The sequence below is a fragment of the Miniopterus schreibersii genome (genome assembly GCF_964146895.1).
Source record: "Miniopterus schreibersii genome assembly, chromosome: 4".
Lineage (NCBI taxonomy): Eukaryota > Metazoa > Chordata > Mammalia > Chiroptera > Miniopteridae > Miniopterus > Miniopterus schreibersii.
In genome coordinates, this window is record NC_138105.1 from 101,905,936 (window position 1) to 101,925,518 (window position 19,583).

At 59.8% G+C, this 19,583-nt stretch overlaps 1 protein-coding gene across 6 annotated transcripts in view; it reads left to right on the forward strand.

Annotated features, from left to right (window-relative positions):
• The window catches only part of PRKAR1B (protein kinase cAMP-dependent type I regulatory subunit beta), a 79,547-nt gene that overhangs the window by 16,365 nt on the left and 43,599 nt on the right, over window positions 1–19,583 (forward strand). The gene's annotated exons all lie outside the window — the stretch shown is intronic.

Below are 19,583 nucleotides of genomic sequence, written 5' to 3' on the forward strand. Positions count from 1 at the left end.
CCCAACCAGGGCCAGAGAGCAAACCTGCAACCCAGGTACGTGTCCTGGACCTGTAATCGAACCCGCGACCCTTCAGTGCCTGGGCTGATGCTCTAACCACTGAGCAACACTTCCCAGGGCTCCTCTTTTTTTAAATCCTTGCTTGAGGACATGCTTAGAGATGGAGGGAGGGAGAGAGAGCGGTCAGTTGCCTCCCACGTGCTCCCTGTCCAGGGATCAAACCCACAACCTTCTGGTGCAAAGGATGACACTCTAATCAACTGAGCCACCTGGCCAGGGCTTCCTTCCTTTTTTAAGGGTGAGTAATACTCCGGCATGGATGGACCACGTGTTCATCGTTTGTCTACTGATGCACACTGGGGTGGTTTGCACCTCTTGGTTACCTGAATCTGCTGCTGTGGGCGCGTGAGTGTCTCGGACACACGCCTAGGAGTGGAGTTGCTGGGTCAGCCGGTCCTTCTTGTATAACTTTCTGAGAACTGCCAGACTCAGCTTCTCTTTTGGCCTCTCTGAGCTTTGAGCCTCCCTTCCCTGTGGAGGCCAGCTGTTCCCTCCCAGGGGCCTTCGGGGGCAGTTGTGTTTAAGGCAAACTCCCTGCACCCTTTGTGGCACCTCCCCTGCCCCAAGCACTAGCTGGTTCATTAAAATTGTGGTTCAGGGCCAGCCTGGCCTGACTGCGAGCTGATGGAAACCATGTCTCCGGGCATCGAGGCCATGTATGTCCGGGAAGGTCTGTGCTGGGGTCCTGGGCCCTGGGCCCCAAATTTCCAGACTCACAGGCTCTCGTCGGATCAGAGAGCCAGGTGGACAAGAAGCGAGGAAACACGTGGTTGGATTAAAAATTCCTCTTTGTGAGGCTGGCTTGGAAAGAAAGCTCTCACTTGTATGTGTCTGTGATTCAGGTCTTTTGTTTTGCATGTAGGAAAACTCACTTTCCATTTCGAAACCCCACTGGGCTACTTTTTCTGGTCATGGCGGACGGTTCAGGAAACAGACTCCAGAGGGAGTGGGCAGGGGACTGTCTCTCGACCTTCCTCAGGATGTCTCCCGTGTGGCATCCAAATGGGCTCCTTCTCCCAGCTCTTTGGAGCTGGCTGAGCAGCAGTGTCTGGGCTCCGCAGCAGTTTGGCGAGCACAGCGCTGTCCTTTCCAAGTTCATGGGCGCCTGGCCCGTGGTGACTGAGAGACCGCCTGCTGCTCCCTCCGTGTCCCCACCAGGACGTTCCTTCGCAGATGAACCCACGTGTGGGGTGAGGACACGTTTCTGCTCAGTGACACCACCTGCTGAATTCAGGCTTAAGGCAAGTAACCTGTTGTCAGGCTGGTGGTTTTGCTCTTATCAGTTTGTCAGGTCTCTTCCCTTCAGGCTCTTTCTACCTTGTGCAGAGAGTCATAAGCTGGAAAGAAGGTGGAGGTGACCTTTAGGCCTCTTTCCTAAGAGGAGATAATGCCGTGTAACCCTCCTGCTACTGTGCTTTCTCTTCTAGGATGGCCATGGGGCTGTATTGATGGTGCAGGGCCTCAGTTTCCCCCTCTGTAAATAAAATGGTTGTCCCTGGCTCAAGGTCACACGGGTTGTCATAACAGAGCCAGGGTTCCAATGGGAGCCTATGGGCTCCAGACCTCCCCTCCTTCCCCGTGATGACAGACCGAGAGCACTTGGGAGGGAGGGGCAGGAGGATGGGGAGTGTGTAATCCGGGCTCTGTCCTGGGGTGTGCGGGTCCCTGGTATCCTGGGGTGACCTGAGATTGCAGGGAGCTGGCTCTGGCTAGTGGGTCATAGAGTGAGAGAGACGACCAGGAGAACCCTGAGCACAGAGTATTAGGCTGGAACAGCCTTAAACACACACACACACACACGTGCACACACACGTGCACACACTCAACACACATGCACATACACACACTCACGCCACAGAACTTAAAGTGTGCTATAATCTTTGGGGGGGGGAGCCAGTTGTACATTCTTTGGGCCTTAGTTTCCTCAAGTGTCAATGAGAGTAATAAAACCTACTTTAAGGGTTGCTGTAAGGATGGAATGCAGTAATGTCCATGGTGTATCATCACCACCGTTATCACCATCACTATCACCATCATCACCACCATCATCACCATCACCGTCACTGTCATCACTGTCACCATCACCACCATCACCACCTCACCACCATCACCGTTACCGTCACTGTCATCACTGTCACCACCATCATCACCACCATCTTCGTCATCACTGTCATTACCATCACCACTGTCACCACCATTATAATCATCACCACCACCATCATCATCATCATCACCGTCACCATCATCACCACCATCATCACTGTCACCGTCATCACCATCAACACCACCATCACCATCATCACCGTCATTATCACCGTCACCGTCATCACCATCAACACCACCATCACCACCATCACCACCGTCACCACCATCAACACCATCATCACCGTCACCATCATCACTGTCATCACCATCACTGTCACCGCCGTCATCTTTCTGGAGGCCCCTTAGTTGTGTGGATGGGGGTCGAAGTCAGTGGGCCTCTCCCTTGACGCTGCTCTGCCCTTTGATGCTGATCAGACCTCCACATGGACCAACAGCCAAGCCTCAGTGCTTGGTCTGAGGAAGCGGCTGCTGGTGTGGCCCTGAGGCCACTCCACGATGTCATTCTCTGCTCCATCTGGGTCTGAGGAAGGTGAATGGTCTGCTCTGGGGCTCAGGGCACAGCAGGAAGGGCTCTGGGAGGCCAGCTTGTTCCTCTCCTCGTGAACAGAAGAGGATTTTAGGGCCAGCGAGGGAGGCCCCTTGCCCTTTGTTCCAGGCCAGGCAGCACATGTCTCAGCTGAGGCTAGAGTAGGGCGTCCTTGTGCCTGGGTGGCCCCTTCACAGCCCCTCTGCAGAGTTGAGTTGCTCCAGGTGAGGGGCTGGGGCGGGGCAGGTGGAGCCTTCTGCTAGGTCAGCTACTGACTAAAGACAGATCCATGTCCTTCCTGGGGACCCTGGGGCAGTTACTTTCTGGTCAGGGGCCCAGAGAGCCCCAAACGGTGCTCTGGAGCCCTGACATGTGCCATGAATCTGGCCTGGCCCTGACCGCGCATCCTAGGCCTGGTGGAGGGAGATGGGAGCCCTTGGGTTCACTCAGGCCCCTTCCGGGCTTCCCCAGCCAGGGCCCTGGAGACAAGCATCGGATGCCCCTGGGAGCTGAGACGTGAGATGATTAGGAGGCACTGTGTGTGGTGTGGGTGGTCCCGGCAGCAGCACTGTGTGTTGGGCCCTCCACTGGGGCCTCATTACCAGGGCCGCCAGCCGGGCGGGCGGGGAGGGCACCTCACCCTGGGGCGGCCTTCCTGGCAGCCATCCCTGCTCTCTGTAGCTCTAATTAAAACAGGCCTCTGGCTGGAGCACACCGTGGCCGCAGCTGTCTCCTGTTATCTGTCGCTCTCTCTTCCTCCCACCCGCATATCTTCGCAGCCTGTTTTTCCATAAATTGGCTTGGGTCCCCAGGTGATGGGAAAAACACGCCTGGCAGCTGAATTCACAAGCAGCCGTGGGGCGGCTGGTCTCTGCCTCCTCGCGGCTCTGCCCCTTCCCTCCAGCTCAGCTGCAGCCTTGGGACCCGCGCTCCCTTCTCGGGCAGTGCTAGAAAACAAAACGGTCATTTTGGAAAACTCGAGGCCACATCCGAAGACATACTTAATGGGTTGAACATGCAAAGAATGATTTTCATTCTGCCAAAGCCAGGCTCCCTCTGGGCAGAGACTGCGAGGTTAGCAGACCACGGGCCACGTGAACCCAGCGGAGTTGGACGCTGTGTGCAGTGGGAGGCTGGAATCTGGGCTCTGCGGCTGTGTCACATGATGTGTTCCGAGCAAGGCCCTCGCCTCACGTGCTTCCTCTTGTCAGAACCCTGCAGGCTGGTGAGGCCCCAGGTGCCACTGGGCAGATGAGGCCCAGGGCAGAGAAGCGGCTGCCCTGGCCACCAGCTAGGACCTGGAGAAGCTGGGGTCTGAACCCCGGCGAGGATGAGGCTACGCTGGACTGACCTGCCCAGCTCAGCTCCTCACTGTGCAAGGGACAGGCCACACCTTTTAAAGAAAATAGTAATTTCCCGTGTGCCCAGCATTTCCCAGTGAATCAGAAGTCCTGTGGCTCTGTGAGTAGGACTGTGCTCCGGTCCTGCTTCCCGAGGGACTCTGTTTGAAAGGGTGGCCAGGCGCACAAGACATACATGGCCCCTCTGACCACCGGATCAGGAGAAAGGACCTTGGTGCTCCCCCATCCCGGGGCTGCCACGGGGCAGCCTGCAGGGGATCTGCCTGGGGCTGTGGTTGTGTGAGCCCTAGCGCTTTAAGGCTCCTTGAACTTGGTGGTGCGCAGCCTCCAGGATGCCGCAGACCCCACCATTCCCTTCTCTTACACCCACCCGTTCACCTCCTTATATAACCTGAGACGCCTGAAGCCTTCCTGTGTGCAGCACCCACCGTAGGGATGGGGACACTGAGGCCCAGAGAAGGGGCAGACGGTCCAGCTGCCCCGTTGGGTAGGGGCAGGGACTGGGGCTATTTCCTTGGCAAGAAGAATAACCCGGGACCAGGGTCCTGGAGGGATGCTAGGGCTGAGCTGGCCTCCTGCACCGCCCTCGTGGTGGTGACGGGAAGGGGGACGCCTTGGCTTGCAGACCCATTGGGCGCCCCAGTCCTGGCGTGGCTCCATTCTTGAGCCCTGGTCACTAAAAATAGCCGAGTTGCCTGCCAGCTGGGGTGTGAGGAATTCGCCAGTTGGCTGGGGGTCGGGGGCTGTAGGAACAGGCCTCATCATTGACGGCACGCGGTGGCTGGGGGTCGGGAGGGAGGAGACCAGAAGGGCCCGTGGTGTCTTCCCGTGCGGTCAGTTTCTGGTGCCTTCTTCCTGGACGTGGCCTCATGGCCGGGCCTGCTCTGTTCCTCTCATAGACGTCTGCGCCCGTGGTCACAGGGACGGGCCTCACATTCTGAAAGGTGTGTCGGGAAGGTGGCCCTGCAGTGCCCTGTCCCCTCCCCGCCGTCCCCGCTCCCTCGGCCGCCTCGTGGGGAGGTTGCAGCTGCGGGTCAGGGCGGCCGCAGGGCTTGGACCTGTGCAGTGTCAGCTCCGAGCGTGGGGGACCCTGCTCTTGGTTATGCTCAGTCTCCCCAAACCACTGAGCTCCGAACAAGGGCCCCACGGGGTCATGTTGGGGGGGTCTTGCTGGAGGGCTTAATGACTTCTTTGGGGACAGAGGTTTGGATCTGCCCCCCCCCGAAGAATCCCTCACTCGTTTTCTCAGTTGACTTGCCGTCTTTTTCCTTATTGATTTTCGTGAGTTATTTATAAGTTAACAAAATTAGGCTGTTGATTAAATACACGGCATATACGGTTTCCCAGTTAGTCGTTGGTCTTTTGACTGTCGATGAAATTCTTTTGTCACAGGGAAGTTAAAACTTTTTTTCCATAATTTTTTCCATTGTGATAAAACATACGTAAAATTCACCATTTCACCGTTATTACGCGTCCAGTTCTGTGGCATTAAACACTTTCATGTTGTGCGGCCACCGCCAGGGTCCATCTCCAGAATGTTTTCTTCCCACTGACACTGTCCCCATTAAACACCCCGGCCTGCCCCCCACCCCGACACTGTCCCATTAAACACCCCGGCCCTGCCCCCCCCGACACTGTCCCCATTAAACACCCCGGCCTGCCCCCCACCCTGACACTGTCCCCATTAAACACCCGGCCTGCCCCCCACCCCGACACTGTCCCCATTAAACACCCGGCCTGCCCCCCACCCCGACACTGTCCCATTAAACACCCCGGCCCTGCCCCCCCCGACACTGTCCCCATTAAACACCCCGGCCTGCCCCCCACCCTGACACTGTCCCCATTAAACACCCCGGCCCTGCCCCCCCCCACTGACACTGTCCCCAATAAACACCCCGGCCTGCCCCCCCCCCCCCCCGCTCTCTGTCTCTGAGTCTGACTCCTCCAGGGCCTCGTGCGAGTGGACGTGGACAGTGTCCTCCAGCGTCTGCTTGTCTCACTGCGCCCAGCGCGCTCGGTGCGTCCACGTGTGTGTGTGTCAGTTTCCTTCTTTTTTGAGGCCGAGTAATATTCCATCGAGGGTTGGACCTCTCTGTGTTTATCCATCATCTGCTGATGGACAGGTTTTAATTTTTGCAGATTTTTCGGTCCTTACGCGTCTCGTGTTCTTCTCGGGGGGCCATCTGTGCTCCAAGACAGTAAACAGACACACCCAGGACCATTTTTAGAAGCTCCCCAGTTTGTTCTTTCAATGATTAACTCCCTGATTCATCAGGAATTTTATTTTGGTTTAAGGGTGTATAAGTCCAGCTTAATCCCCCCCCCAAAGCCTGTCCGTGTCAGCACTTCTCACTAGGTAGACCAACCCTTTCCCCCGCTGACCTGAACTGCGTCCGTTAAAAACCCAAGTTGCTGTAGATTTGGGGTCTATTTCAGGGCTCTGTGCTGTGCGTGACGTGAGAGGACTGTGCTTTCTGAAGGAGGGCCAGGCTGAGACGCGGGCCCGCGGCCTTTCTCGGGTGAGAGCAGCGCAGGCTGGGCCAGGTCGGGGTGCTGGACCTTTGAGGCGGTGGGCCAGGATTCAGCAGTTGCTGGGTGGCTGTGTGGGTGCCCTGAGGACATGGGGGTGTCACGAAGGCCCACCCAGGTTCCTGTTGTGGCTGGTGGAGGGGAGCGCAGGCGTGGGGAGCCCAGGCAGGACCTGCTGCGGTGGGGTGGGGACGGGCGACCCGGGGGTGTGGGGGTGTGGGGTGTACGTGTGTTCTTACTACCAGAGAACTTTGTAGTCTCCTGGTGTCATGAAAAGCATTTTGGCGATTGTTTGTTAGGGAAAGTGACTGCAAGGTACTATTTTAAACAATCTCCCGCCGTGGAGAATTTCAAGGGTCCCCGGCAGGAGCGGGCACAGTGTCAGGACCGCCCAGCGTCAGTGAGGCCAGCGTCTGGTCAGTGGTTTTATCTTTCTCCCCCGTCCCCCCTCACTGGACAGCTGAGGCCAGCCCAGGCCTCGGGTAGTTTCATCCGCGCGTATTTCGGGGAGGACGCGAGTCCGTTCTCGGGTGTGCGCGGGTCGGACGCGCAGGTTCGGGGCAGCGAGTTTCTGTTCGCGGGGCCGGCGGGAGCTGCCGCCCGCAGGGCTGCTTCCGGACCCGGTGCTGCCCGGCGGCCTGCGCCCCCTGCGCAGGGCAGTGCCCTCCTGCGCGCTCCCGCCAGGGCAGGGTGGGGAGGCCCGGGCTGCGAGCGGCCCAGACAGTCGGGGGTCCGTCCCGTTCCGGTCCTTACTGAGGTCCGGTCTTCCCGGCCTTACGTCTTGCGCGGGGACAGCTGGTTCACGCTCGGCCTTCGGAAAGAGCAACAGTTGCTGAGAGTCGGAAACAAAGATGCGCTTGGACTCCCGGAACAGCTGTCGGGGGCCACGCCACGCCACGTCCCCAGCTGCCAAACTCAAACTCGCAGCCGGCGGACGAGCTCTTTAACCCTTCGGCGCCACCGGGCACTCCTCCCGCCCTGTCCACCCGCCCCAGTAACTTATTACTTATGTTTTGTGGTAAGAAAATGCTTTTTTCTCGACCGCAGACACACAGTCCTCGACTGAGGCTACATCTGGGCTGTTGAGGGAGAGAGGAGCGTGAGTCTGTCCGTCATTCCTTCCGTTGGGGCTGTAATGGGCACCACCACCACCATGCACATCTTCGTGGGCCACGTGGTCCCGTCCCTTGGGGCGGATTCCCAACGGTGGAGGCTCTGGGTCGTGCGCTCACTTTATGTCTAACTCTAAAGAAGCCACCTGTTGTCCAAAGTGGCTGCATCGCTTACACCCCCGTCTGTAGTGTGGCGCGGGGGGTCCCACGTCCCCGCGTCCCGAGGGTGGCGCGGGGGGTCCCACGTCCCCGCGTCCCGAGGGTGGCGCGGGGGTCCCACGTCCCCGCGTCCCGAGGGTGGCGCGGGGGTCCCACGTCCCCGCGTCCCGAGGGTGGCGCGGGGGTCCCACGTCCCCGCGTCCCGAGGGTGGCGTGGGGGGTTCCCGTGCCTCCGAGTCCTTGCCCGTGGTGGCACTGTCTCGATTTTAGTCACCTCCTGGACGTGGCTTTTTTGTGGGTGTGGTTTTGATTTGCGTTTCCCTGTTGACAGCTGTGCTCAGACCTCGCCCCCTGTGCGTTCAGCCATTTGTACAACTTCTCCCCAAATGTCTCTCCAAGTCTTTTGCTCATTTTCGAGTCCCTGGTCTTCTGCTTGTGCAGGTTGGAGTCTGTGTGTTCTGGGTGTTTATCAGACGCCCGTGGCTTGGAGATGCTTCTCCCGTCTGCATTCGATCTCCTCATTTTCTTATGGGCTTTCGGGGGCAAACGGTTTATCAGTTCTTTCTGTACCGCGCCTTTGCTGTTACGTCTGAGGACTCTGCCCGCCTCACGCCAGTGAAGACTTTCTCGTACATTTCTTGTGAACGTCTCATAGTTTCAGCTTTTCCACGGAGGCCTCTGATCACGTTGAGTTTCTTTACGTGTATGGTGGGAGGTGAGGGTCTGTGTTCATTTTTCTTCTGTGCACGTCCAGTTGTCCCGACACCATCTGTTGAAAAGACAGCTGTGTCCCCATCGAGTGGTCCTGGCCCCTTTGAAGGTCCACAGCTATAAGTGAGGCTGGCCCGCGGCCCCTGGGGCTGTCCACTGCTCTGTGCGCCGTCGTCGCTCCAACCTGCGCCGCTGAGATGACCGGAGCTTTAGGGTGAGTTTTGAAATCAGGCGTGTGACCCTCCTTTTTAAAAATGGTCTTGGTGCCCTGGCCCGTGTGGCTCAGTGGCCGGTGTGGCCCCGCTGGTCGGGCGGCGTCCTGTGCGCCAGGCGGTTGCGGGTCTGGGCCCCGGCTGGGGGTACAGGAGGCAGCCGGTCAGTGTTCCGCCGTCACCTTGCGGCTTCTCTCTCCCCCCTTCCCTTCCTCTCTCTCTAAAAGTCAATTAAATAGGTTTTAAAAAATGGTCTTGGCTATTAGGGGGCCTTTGCGTTTCCATGTGGGTTTCAGATCCTTTTTATTTAAGAAGCCTGCGTTGAGTTTGTAGATCGGTCTGCTACAGAGCTGGCACCTGTCGACACCGAGGCCTCTAAGGCGTGAGCTGGGGGCCTCTCCCTTTACGCAGGTCCCCCGTGTCTCGCGCAGTCTCTCGTTGTCAGGGGCGAGGCTCGCCTTTCTTCTGGTGAGTGCATCTCCCGGTGTTTCCCTCTTTCCCGTGCTGTTGTGACGCAGGCGGCCTTCCTAGCAGGTGGGTGTGGTCGTGGGAGCACCCAGGGGTGTCTGGTGGGCAGGCGTGGGGAGGCCCCGTGTGCGTGTGCCCTGAGCCCCTCTGGGGGACAGTCTCTCTTTTTTTTAATCTTCACCCAAGGATATTTTTTCCATTGCTTTTTAAAGAGTCTAGAAGGGAGGGAGGGAGGGAGGGAGGGGGAAAGAAGTAGTAAGAGAAACATCCATGTGAGAGACACATCAATCCCATAGTCACCCCAGCTGGGGCCTGGGCTCCAACCTGTAACCCAGGTACGTGCCCTTGACCAGGAGTCGAACCCTCGACCCTGTGGTGCACAGGCCGACGCTCTAACTGCTGAGCCACACTGGCCAGGGCAGGGGCACAGCCTCTGGGTCACCAGCGAGCCTGTTATCTCCAGCCAGGGGCCGCGGGAGATTCCAAACGGGATTTTAATTGCGTGGGGGGTGTTCACAGGCTCTGCAGGACGCCTCTGGGGCAGTCAGGGGAAAAGCTTTTCCTCAGCCAAGCTCTCAGCACGCCGTTACCTGGGCACAGGGATGACATTGTAATTAAAATGTGCCAGGTTGAGGAACTCGGGGGTCCGTTCTAAGGGGTCGAGGGCCTGCCGTGTGCCCGGGGGCTGGCCGAGTGCAGGGTGGGGGATAGAGTCCGGATGGGCCTCGTCCTCTGGGGGCCAGGGAGCAGGGTGGGGCTCGGGAACAGGGAGGGCGCGACGCGGGCAGCCGGTCGGACCTCCGCGTATTAACCGCTTCCTCCCGCACTGAGCACAGGAGGCCCGTGGTCGCCGCGGTGGGAGGCACTGTCTGCGGCGCTCGGCTCATTCGCTCAGCAACTCCAGCAGCGCTCGGGTGCCGTCCGGGGCGTGGGTTCCGGCAGCGAACGAGATGGACAGTGGTCCTGGCCTAGATCTGTGCCTGTCCCTGCCCTCGGGGCAGCATCAGGAGGTGGGGTCACGGCCACGGCCTCTGTTTGCGGGTGGACCAACCCGCCTGTGGGCAGCAGAGCTGGGGCTTGGCCACAGGTGTCCTGGTTCTGGGTCCGGGTGCTTCACCCCAGTCATTCTGACCCATCCTGCTGCCTAACCCCCCTTCCCGACCCCCCACAGGAGGCAGGACCTGCCACGTCCCTCCTTTTGTGTGGAGCCCGTGACCAGCTCAGGGCTTGGGAGGAGAACGTGGGGCCTGCCGCCCCCACTCTGCCTGCTTCTTGCCCCGCTGGTCCTGGCTGCCGGTGGGAGCAAGACATGGTGGTGCCCACCCCGACCAGGAGGAGAGAGGCTGGGACACAGAGACAGAGAGAGAGACGTGCACATAGAGACACAGAGAGGCTGAGAGAGACTGAGAGGCCGAGACTGAGAGGCCGAGACAGGGAGGGGGGGATCTCTGCCCCGGCGGTGCTGTCCAGTAACCTGTGACGACCAGTCTGTGCTTTCGTGTGTCGTGGTCGCCACGGGCTGGGAGGTGCTGGCCACCTGGTGTCACTGTGCTCCAGCGGTTGAGAGGGAGGGAGTTGGCTGGGATAAGGGACGTTCTGGGTGGGGAGCGAGTGAACCCAGGACCTGCCGAGCTGGCAGCAGAGCCCCCACCCCGTTGGAGGAGTGTGTGCGCTGGGTGAGGACTGTCCCCCCGGTACAGGGCACACGGGGTCGTGACGCTGGTGGAGCAGGTGCCACCAGCGCGGCCACTGAGCTGCTGCATCCCGGTGAGCGTGCTCTGCCAGTGGCCACGTTCACAGATGAGGGAACAGGCTCAGCCGCTGGCGGCTGGTGAGCGACCGGCTGCGACGGGGACCCTCTTCCTGGCTCTGCAGCCCCTGAGCCTCACTCCCACTGTGCTGAACACCAGAAAACGGAGGGTCCAGCCCCGTCCTGTCTCCTCTCTGCCTGCTGCTGTCACAGGTAGAGGGATGGGGGGGTTTCTCTGAGGCACAGACACGTCTGAGCCTCTGGGCTCCAGGCCTGCTTCCCAGTGTCCTGGGGAGTGGCCCACGGTGGCCAGATGTGCACCTGGTGGGAGTGGACCATGGAGTCGGGGCTCAGGTGTGCCCGCACCTTTCTATCCAGGTGCCGGTCGGCCCTCCCCCAGCCTCTGGCCCGGCCCGCTGGGAAGTGAGGCCCCTCAGGTGTCGATGTGCCTCTCGCCCCGTCTGTCTGCACAGTCCCACGGGCATCTCCCACTTGGAGAGCCGTGGCCTTTGGCGGCGTGCGCACGCCCAGTGGCCTGTGGCATGTCCCCTGGTGCCTTTGGCATAAAGCTGGGGGGGGGAGCGTCTGTCCTCTGGAAGCAGCCTCTTCAGACGTGTGCCTTTTCTCCCAGGATGAAGGTCTAGACAGATTAACACAAAACCATCTGAGTTCCCCGTGGTTCCTCCCTGTGCGGGAGCCACGGGCCCAGCAGCATCATAGAGACACCCACCGGGTGTCTGTGCCCCTCAAACGCCCACTAAGTGAACATGCCCCTGCCAGGATCCCGCCAGCAGGTCATGGGCTGCCCCCCGGGTGACTTGTTTTCCCTGCTTTCACAGGAAGGTCACTGCCCGGGTCCCCTCAGGTGCCTCGCCCGGGGCTGTCGCACCTGTTGCCCCTGCCCCAACCCCCGCCGCCGAAGGAGCCCAGCCCCGGTTGCGCATTCACCCCCGCGGCCGAGGCCTGTGCCTGGCCCTGTGCAACGGCCCGGGAGCCGCTGAGCCTTTCCGCAGCCGGGGAAGGAAATGCAGCGTCCCTGGGAGCCCGGGGTGGACGTCTCCAGCATCCTCCGCCCACGAGCGGGAGCGGGTCTGGTGGCCGGGACAGCACCAGCTGCCCGCATCTCGTGATTGCTCCGTGGGCCGCTGGTTTAAAATAAGCAAGGTGCCTTTACCCACAAAACATTCCATCCTGGGGAGCAGCGGGAGCGAGGCCAGCAGCCAGGGCTGGCGTGGCTCCAGGCCTCCTGCCCTCTCTCCTGACGCCGGACGCGCCTGCACGAAGGGGCCTGTGGGAGGGGTCCCTGTGCCGCCGGCATGAGCCCCAGGGTCATGTCCACCCGTGGGGATCGGGTGGCTGCAGTGACAGGTCGGTGGGGTTTCCCAGATGCCTCATCCGCCTGGGATTAGCCCTGGTCAGGCAGAACGGCCCTGCCCTGCGGGGTCCCGACACAGGCAGGGTGCAGGGGCAAACTTCAGCATTCTACAAGTGAGTGTGGGGACAGGGAGCCAACGGGGGAGGAATCCTGGAGGACTCCTTGGAGAAGGTGAGGACGGTGGTTAGGTGGGAGAGATGGACGTGGGCATGGAGCTCTGCAAGCCTCTGTGCTGGTCAGGCGAGGCTGCTCCGTGTCGTACCCGAGGAATCGAAGCCTGGAGTGGACATGCCGGCCACTGTGTCCAGCCGGCCGGTGGGGAGGCCAGGCTGACCCAAGCCTGGACTGCGGGCAGGTCCGCAGTGGGCTGGCTTCCTCGGGCCCCCAGCACGTCCCCTGGCTTTGCTGCCGAATCAGCTCCCGGGCAGCCCGGTGTGACCCCAGGCAGCTGGTCTCTTTCTATCCCCAAGAACGGAATTTTTGAAGATTCTTGGGAGAGAGGCCCTTGGAGGCAACTCCCCCGACCTCTGCTGACCCTGAGGAGTGGGGGGGCCGCCCACGCGCGGGGGCTTTTCCCCCGGGCGCCTGGGCACTGTTCCAGAGCCCTCGGTGCAGAGGTGGTGATGAGGTTTCCAGCCCCGAGCTCGGGCTCGGTTACAGTGTGGGAGGCAGGGGCCTGACCGGTGCCTTCGGTGCCCATCCTGTCTCTGCTCGACCATCTGTGGAAACCATCTGCTGCTTCTGGGGTCTCCTGGCCGCCCGTCCGGGCCGAGGAAGCCACGTCACTGTGGATGGCTGTCCACGGAGCAGCGTTGGTCCCGTCTCACGGCCTTTCCAGTGCCCAGGAAGGAGATGGTTTTCTCACGCCGCTAGGAGCGCAGCTATTGCCCTGTGGTGAGGTGTGGCCAGAGGCGGCTGGCCGGGCATCTGTCCTCCGTGTGTGTGGAGTGAATGAGTGATAGCCAGAGGGCCCCACCCTGTTTGGTGTTCACCCATTTTTCTGTTGACTTGGGGCAGGGACTGCGTTTGCCTCGGTCACTGTCATCTCCTGAGGCTGAGTCGGAGCCTAGCTTGGCCCCAGCTGACCGTTGGCTGCCCACCTCCCTCCAGTGGCGCCTCCGGGTGGGCGTGAGCGGGGGATGGGGCTCTTGGTTGAGTGGCTGCTGGAGCCTCTGCCCCCCTTGGAGGGTGTTGGTTCCTGCCAAGGGCAGCCCTAGGGGTCCTCTGCGGTGGAGTCAGGGTTCCATCCTGGGGGTGCCCTAGCCAGCAAGATGTCCATCCCCACCCTCCCAGCGTCGGGGACCCTGTGGAGTATTGGTCCCTTCCATCTGGTTCGTGGTGTTTGTTTATTTTTTAACGTCCACAGGTTCTGTGGTGATGCCCCCTCACCGTTTCTGACGTTAGTTATTTGTCTTTGTGGGGGCGGGGGTGTTGGGGGGTAGCCTGGCTAGATGTTTCTAGGACCTTTTCAGTCTTCTCAAAGAGCCAGATTTGGTTTCATTGACTTTCTCTATTCCCTATTTTAAATTCCATTGATTTCTAATTGTAATTTTTATTATTTACTTTCTTCTGCTTACTTTGGATTTAATTTGTGTCTCCTTTTCTAGCTTCCTAAGGTGGAAGCTCAGGGCCTTGATTTTTAGAGCTTTTTTTCTTTTCTAATGTAGGCACTCAGTGCTATAAATTTCCCTCTGAGCACTGCTTTTACTGCATCCCACAAATTTTGATAAGTTGTGTTTCCATTTTCACCGAGTTTGAAATCTTTTCAGTGTCTCCTGAGGCTTCTTTGTGTCATTTAGGGCGTGTTCTTGATCTGCCAATCTTTTGGGATTTTCAGGCTCTCTCTCTGTGTTGATTTCTCGTTAATTCCACTGTGCCCTGAGAGCAGACGCTGTATGGTTTCCACTCCTGTAAGTTTGTTCAGGGGCATGTGTGGCCCAGGAGATGGGGTGTCTTGGTAAATGTTTCGTGGGAGCTTGAGAAGGACAAGGTGCCCCGTACGTGTCAGCTGGATCGGTGCTGTTCAGGTCAGCTCTGCCCCTGATTTTCTGCCCACTGGGGCTGTCTGTCTGTCTGCCCACTTCTGGTAGAGGGGTGTTGAAATCTTCCATTATAATTTGGATTTGTCTACTTATTGCAATTTTGCTGTGCCTACCACCTGCTTTACGAACAGACCTATAATGAACACCGTCCACCCCACCGGGGTGTCTCTGAGACCATTTAGAGTGCCAGCCCCTGTACGCCATTCGGCAGTTTCATCAGCCGGGGCCCAGCCGTCGGGTATCTCAGATTTCCGTGACTCCTCACTGCATGTGGCCTCATCTTATGCACGGGTGGGGCAAAGTAGGTTACAGTTGTTTATACGGAAAATAACATAATAAATAACGCAAGAAAGAACTGTCCTTGGCCGGTGAGCTCAGTGGTTAGAGCATCGGCCGGTGCTCCAAGGGGTCTTGGGTTTGATTCCCAGTCAAGGGCATGTACCTGGGTTGCAGGCTCCATCCCTGGCCTTGGTCGGGGCGTCTGGGGGAGGCAGCCCGTCGACGTGTGTCTCTCTCGGATCCTTTTGTGTGTGTCTCCCTCCCTCCCGCTCTCTCTAAAAATCAGTGGAAAACATACCTGTGGGTGCCAGTTAACCAAAAAGAAAAAAGAAAGGAAAATAATAAACTGTTTTGAGTCCTCACAACTGGAAACTTACGTTTGCCTCCCCTGGACGGTTAAACTGTTTCTGAGGTGAAAACGCCAAGAGGAGTGCAGACAGCTCGGTAGGGTCCAAGGGCACGCTTGTTTTGAGAGGAAAAGCTCACCTTCACCAACCTGCACCTGCAGGTGTCCCCCCGCCCTGGGGCTCGGGGTGGCCTGGGCGTTGGGACACGGGGACCCCAGCCCGAGCGTGCACTGGGGCTCCCGGGCGGCGCAGCTCCCTGGACGCCCGGGTGGCGTGGGCCTCCGTCCCGGACGCCACGATGCTCCCACCCAGAGTCCCAGCGTTCGTGTTTCTCTCTCCAACACAGGGCCCTTGTGGCCGAGGAACCTCCGCAGACTGGATGGCACCAGGTCCCCGAGGCCGAGGCTCCCCAGGGTCTATAAACACGTCTCATCCTCTGGAGGAGCCGGCGGCCTTGCTCCCCCCGCCGTCCCGGCCCTGCCTGAGTTATCACTGTTTATAGAGAATTATTTGGAACGTTACATCCGAGAGAGAAACGGAGCGAGCGTTCACCCAAACAGTGGAAACGCCTGAACACAAACTGGGGACGCCAAGTCTGGGGCCCCGAAACGGAGCCCCGGTCCCTCGCTGCGACGGGCCGGTGCTGTCCACTGGGGTGGCCCCGCCCAGGCCGCGTCCTTTCTCTGAACAACAGCTGCAGGTCCAAGCCAGGGACCGGGCTGTGCTTCCGAGGCAAACGCAGTGGGTTCAGAGCCGTCCGTTTCTGAAGGAGATGGGAGGTGTGAATACACTTTCCCCTTAACTCAGACAGACGTCGGCTTGCGCCTGCGCTCGCTTCCCGCGTGCGGTGGGTCTTGTCTTTTTTTTAATCCTTACCTGCGGAGTGAGGATATTTTTCCGTTGTTTTTTTTTTTTTTTAAATATATCTTTATTGATTTCAGAGAGAGGAAGGGAGAGGGAGAGAGAGAGATAGAAACATCAATGATGAGAGAGTCATTGATCAAGCCCGCAACCCGGGCAAGTGCCCTGACCGGGAATCGAACCCCGATCGCCTGGATCCCAGGTCGATGCTCAACCGCTGAGCCCCGCCCGGCCGGGCTTCCATTGATTTTTTAGAGAGAGTGGGAGGGAGGGGGGAGGCAGAGAGAGAGAAACATCGATGTGAGAGACCTCGAGTGGTTGCCTCCCGCACACACCTGACCAGGGGTCGAGCCTGCAACCCCGGCCTGTGCCCTTGGCCAGAGTCGGACCTGAGAGTCCGGCGCGCAGGCCGACGCTGTGACCACCGAGCCATGCTGGCGACGGCACGGGGTCTTCCTTTAAGTGCTGTTTCCATCACTCTTCGTTCCCAGAGACCCAAATACCGACCTGAAAACTGTGTATTTAGCAGGAGGTACTTGCTGTGGACTGAACCGCGTCCCCGTAGAGCCCATGTGCTGAAGCCCTGACCCTGATGCGAAGTATTTGGAGGTGGGCCTTTGGGTTGAGATTAGGGTTAGGGAGGTCACTAGGGTGGGGCCCCCAGGACGGACCCGTGTCCTCATAAGAAGAGGCCCCAGGGAGCGCTTTCTCTCCGCCCTGTGAGGCCACAGTGGGCAGGCGGCCGCCTGCCAGCACGTCTGACCGTGGGCGTCCAGGCTCCGGGCTGAGGGAAGTCCGTTCCTGTTTAAGTCGCACCTGAGCTCAGATGGTGACTCGGGAGAATGTCTCCTTACTGCCTTTGGGGAAGCGCTTTCTCACGTCAGACCCGCGCAGCACGGCCCTGGCTGATGTGGCTCAGTGGTTCCAGCGCTGGCCCGCACCCGAAGGGTCTTGGTTCTGGTTCCGGTGGAGGGCACGCAGCTGGATTGCAGGCTCGATCCCCGGCCCCGGCTGGGACACGTGTGTGAGGCAGCCAATGGGTGTGTCTCTCTCACATCAATTTTCCTCTCTCCCCCTTCCTCCCTCCCTCCCTTCCACTTTCTCCAGAAGCAATGGAAAAAATATCCTCAGTGAGGATTAGAAATAAAAATAATAATAATAAAAATAAAACCCACACAGCACAAACCTTAATAGCAAAACCGGGATCCGTTAAGTGAAAGATGTCAGTTTAACTGAGGACGTCATGGAAAAGTGAACCCAGGATGACCGACGGCAGGAGACGTGTGCAGCCAGTGCCTAAAACCCAGAGGAGTTCGCAGACCAGCGCGAGGCTCCAGCCCCACGTCGAGAGGGAGAAGGGTCGGGAGGTGGGCCGGGCGGTTTGCTGAAGACAGAGGTGGCCAAGAAGGAACGACGGGCCTGGGGACTGTGTCCGGGGTGGAGAGACTCCGCTGGGATGTCCCGGGTGAGGGCCCTCCAGGGCCACCCCTGACCTTTGCAGACACATGTCCCGTCCGCCTGGCACCCCTGGGACCTCAGGCTGTGAGGCTGACGGTGGGTGGGCTCCCGAGAGGCTGACGTTGGCACAGCCACTTAGCGTCTCCGGTGGCCTTATCCGGTGGCCGCCGTCCTGGCCTCGCAAGGGGGGTGTGGAGGGGCGGCCCCCCTTTGGTTCGGCGGGACTGGAGGCTGCAGCCGCAGTGCCCTCCCGTTTGTTCCTCGCCTTCCCTGGACACTGGTGGGATCGGGGGGCTCTTTGTGGCCCCAGAACCCAGCACAGGCCCTCGTGCTTCAGGGCCCGGCTGTGTCTGTGGACGGGGTGGGGAGTGGGGTCGGGTCACACGTGGGACCAACAGCAGCGGCTCCAGAGCAGCTCCCCAGGTCGCTTCCAGCTCAGGGCAGAAAACTGGTTTCCCTTTCACGGGAAGAGGCCGCCAAGGCCTTTTAATGCCACGAAGCGCCGAGGGGGAGGGAGGGGTGGTTTTCGAGAGGGCGTAGAGGTCGGAGATGAGGGTGGCCGCTCCGAGAGGGGCGGCCCAGCCGCCCTGTCGCATGCGGCCACCACCTGGACCGTCCGGCCTGGGCCTCGGTTGGCCGTGGCCGAGGGGTGGGGCTCGCGGGCCTTTGTGGTAAATGAGGCTGCAGCTTCCAGCTCGGGGTGGAGGTTCTGTCGGCTCCCGCCCTCGGGGCCGGGAAAGCGCACCTGGGGGACACCTGTGTGGCTGCTGGGGAGGCCCAGCGAGCGTTGTCTGTGGCGCTGGGCTGGCGTCCAGGCAGGGCAGACGCACCTGGCGTGAGCACTGAGCCGCCGGGTGGGGGCCGCGGCTTTCCAGGCCTCAGGGTGGGGGGCAGTCATACCCTCCTCCCCTTCTTGGGGCGCTGTGGCATCCCCGTGGCCGGTCTGTGACGGCAGGAACGTGACCGCGGTGTGTCCAGCGGGAGGCAGGGTGGCGTTGGGGCTTCAGTGGGTTTCCCCGTCTCCACCTGGAGAGCACAGGAGGGGAGAAGTTGCTTTGGGTGGGCGGTGAAGATGCCACATCATAGCGCACCTTTCCCTGGCCCTGCCGGGGGGAGACGTGGGCACGGGCCCGGGCTGTGGCCTCAGCGGGGGCAGCACCAGGCAGGGGGACGGTGCGCAGGGTTCAGCCTCGTGGTGTGCGGCGTTTTGGGAAATACGACCATTGTGAGTTCAGGGGTGTTTTTTAATATGAAGGAGGAATTGCAGAGTCATTTCCTAAAGAACCTGTTCGCGTTAGGAGCCCTGGTGGTGTGGTTTTGAAGGAATTCAGTTTTAAACAGTGACCAGACCTGTCCGCAGGTGTTCCCCTGGGATGCTGGGGCTGAGAAACGGCCTGGCCAGGGGGCAGATGCCAGGGCTGGGAGGCTGGCGAGGAGGGTCCTGGGAGGGGCTCCCGCACCCCCCCGGAGCCCCTGCCCCCCGCCCCTGGGGGCTGCCCTCCTCCTCTGAGAAACGGTTCTTATGTAGAGAGAGGACAGCTGCTATTTTAAGAACGACTTACTTACATTTCCTGCCCCCTGGAAACAGGAGGCGCAAGGCTGTTGGGCTCCCTGGGTTTGGTTTGCTTCCTGGGGCTCAGCCTGACCAGTGCTTCCCAGGAGCGCCCCTTTAGTTAGCCGGCGGGCAGGGAGCAGGCCCCCTGAGCTGCGGGGTGCACCCCCGGCCTGTAGGCCAGCTTCACATTCCTCTCTGGGGAGCCATGTGCCATGTGTGGGCACAGCATCCGAGGGTGGTCATTGCATTTTGGGGTGCCGGTGTTGACCTCTGACACTGTTCTGGCTGCAGTCCCCAGAGATGAAGGGTCACGCTCCACACTGTCCACCTCTCCTGAGGGCCAGCCGGGGGATGCAGGTCTCCCCCCCGGTCCATTTCACAACTGAATTTAGGACGTTAAATGGTCCAGCCCTGTGTGTCAGCCTCGCTCGGGGAGCAGCAGGTTAGAACCTGGCTTCTGGCGCAGGGGCACGACCTCGCATCTCGCTGGCACCTGCCTCTCAGGACACCTCAGACAGGAAAATGCAGAAAACGGTTGTCTGGACCGACGCCCTGTTCTGGCCGATTCTGTTTGCTGGTTTGAGAAATGCTCACCGCCTGTTACTACTTTAGTTTTTTAAGTCGGAGCCCAAAGCAGCGTTTCCAGCATGATCCCATTTTCGTAAAAACCCG